Source organism: Cebus imitator, unplaced genomic scaffold (genome assembly GCF_001604975.1).
Source record: "Cebus imitator isolate Cc_AM_T3 unplaced genomic scaffold, Cebus_imitator-1.0 Scaffold82, whole genome shotgun sequence".
NCBI lineage: Eukaryota > Metazoa > Chordata > Mammalia > Primates > Cebidae > Cebus > Cebus imitator.
The window spans coordinates 7,651,607-7,654,232 of record NW_016107397.1 but is presented as its reverse complement, the minus strand read 5'-3'; the positions used below and the strand labels follow the sequence as shown (position 1 = coordinate 7,654,232).

Sequence of the window (2,626 nt, the reverse complement as noted above, 5' to 3'; positions counted from 1 at the left end):
TGGCATGATCTCAGCTCACTGCAACCTCCACCTCCTGGGTTCAAGCAATTCTCCTGCCTCTGCCTCCCAAGTAGCTGGGATGACAGGCACCCATTGCCACACTCAGCTAATTTTTGTATTTTTAGTAGAGACGGGGTTTTGCCATGTTGGCCAGGCTGGTCTCGAACTCCTGACCTCAGGTGATCCGCCCACCTTGGCCTCCCAAAATGCTAAGATTACAGGCATGAGCCCCTCGCCCAGCCTCACTGTCTTTTCTGATGTAATACTTGATGTGTATCATCGTCTCCCATGTACCTGTATCTACCTATCTGTAAATTACAGACTTTTTTTCCCAAAATCTATCTCTCTATATATAAATCATAGTATATTTTCCATTCCGGGGACAAGTTGTGGACTGTTATGTCCTTTTGTCCCTAAACATTTAGTATTCTTGTTTCCTAAGAACAAGGACATTTTCTTACAGAACCACAGTTATCCACTTCATAAACCTAACAATGTTCTGATACTATCAGCTCATCTACAGTTCATATCCCAGTTTTGCCAATTGCCCGGATGATATTCTTTGGAGCAATTTCTTCCCCAATCCCAAGGTCCAATTGAGAGCCATATATTGCCTTTAGCAGTAGCATTTTTTCAGTCTCTTTTAATCAGCAACAGTTCTCAGCCTTCCTCTGCCTTGCATACCATTGACATTTTTTTTAAGAGTCCAGACCAGTTCTGTCTAACGTCCCTCAATTTCAATTACTCCTTCCACTTAAAACCCTCCACAGCCTCCTCATTCCTCAGTTTAAAATTCCAAGCCCTGATGACTGGCCTTCAGGGACCTGAAGGACCCACCTCCCCCACATCCCCTCCCACCAGCTCCAGCCATTATGCCAGCTCAGACACACCAGGCGCTCTGGTTTCTGTGTTCTGTCCACCTTCACCACACTTTTCTGCCCTTTGCATGCAGGAGAAAGGTCACCCTCTAGATCAGTCAGGTGGGGGTGGGCTGTGCTGATACAGACCCTCACCTCTTGGAGCAGACCAGATCTTTAACATTTTGTTTTCTGGTCTGGTTTTTTGTTTTGTTTTGTTTTGTTTTTCAAGACGGAATCTCCCTTTGTCGCCCAGGCTGGAGTGCAGTGGTGTGATCTTGGCTCACTGTAACCTCTGCCTCCCGGGTTCAAGCAATTCTCCTGCCTCAGCCTCCCCAAGTAGCTGGGACTACAAGCTCCCACCACCATGCCCAACGAATTTTTTTTGTATTTTTAGTAGAGACAGGGATTCACCACTACTGGCCAGGCTGGTCTCGAACTCCAGACCTCAGGTGATCTGCCCACCTAGGTTACTTTTTAAAATCATTTGCTGGCTGGGCGTGGTGGCTCATGCCTGTAATCCAGAATTTGGGGAGGCCAAGGCGGGCAGATCACCTGAGGTCAGGAGTTCGAGACCAGCCTGACCAACATGGCAAAATCCCGTCTCTACTAAAAATACAAAAATTAGTTGGGCATGGTGGTGGGTGTAATCTCAGCTATTCAGAGAGGCTGATGCAGGAGAATCACTTGAACCCAGGAGAGAGAGGTTACAGTGAGCCAAAATCAAGCCAAAACAGAGGTTGCAGTGAGCCACTGCACTCCAGCCTGGGCAACAGAACAAGACTCCATCTCAAAAAGTAAAAATTTAAAAATCATTTGCTTAGCCAAGCACAGTGGCACTGGACTGTAATCCCAGCTACTCAGGAAGCTGAGGCAGGAAGGGATCTCTTGAGCCCAGGAGTTCGAAACCAGCTGAAAAACATAGCAAGAACCTGTCTCTACAGAAAATTTTAAAATTAGGTCAGACATGGTGGCTCACACCTGTAATCCCTGCACTTTGGAAGGTGGATCACTTGAGGCAAGAAGTTCGAGGCCAGCCTGGCCAACATGGTGAAACCCCATTGCTACTAAAAATATAAAAATTAGCTAGGTGTGGCAGCTTACACCTGTAATCCCAGCTACTCAGGAAGCTGAGGCGGAGGAATTGCTTAAACCCAGGAGGCAGAGGCTGCAATCAGCTGAGATTGCGACACTGTGTCCCAGCTACTCAGGAGGCTGAGGCAGGAGGATCTCTTGAGCCCAGGAGTTCAAGACCAGCTAAACAACATAGCGAGACCCTGTCTCTATAGAAAATTTTAGAATTGGCCAGGCATGGTGGTACATGCCTACAGTCCTAGCTACTTAAAAGGCCAAGGCAGGAAGAGCTCAAAGCTCCTACAGGAGTTTGAGGCTGCAATAAGAAATAATTGCACCACTGCACTCCAGTCTGGGCAACAGAGTAAAACTCTCTTAAAAATAAATAAAATTTAAAAGTAACAAAATCAGCTGGGCACAGTGGGGCATGCCTGTAATCCCAGCACTTTGGGAGGCCAAGACAGGAGGATCACTTGAGCCCAGGAGTTCACGACCAGCCTGGGCAACATAGCAAGACCCTATCTCTACTAAAAATACAAAAAGTTGGCAGGGCATAGTGGCACATGCCTATAGTCCTAGCTACTTGGGAGGCTGAGGTGGGAGGATGGACCAGGCCTGGGAGGCAGAGGTTGCAGTGAGCCGAGATCATACCACTGCACTTCAGCCTGGGTGACAGAGTGAGACCCTAGCTCAAA

The 2,626-nt window shown here is 47.6% G+C and overlaps 1 protein-coding gene across 6 annotated transcripts in view; it reads right to left on the bottom strand.

Annotated features, from left to right (window-relative positions):
- The window catches only part of TNRC18 (trinucleotide repeat containing 18), a 115,710-nt gene that overhangs the window by 104,602 nt on the left and 8,482 nt on the right, over window positions 1-2,626 (bottom strand). The window lies entirely within an intron of this gene.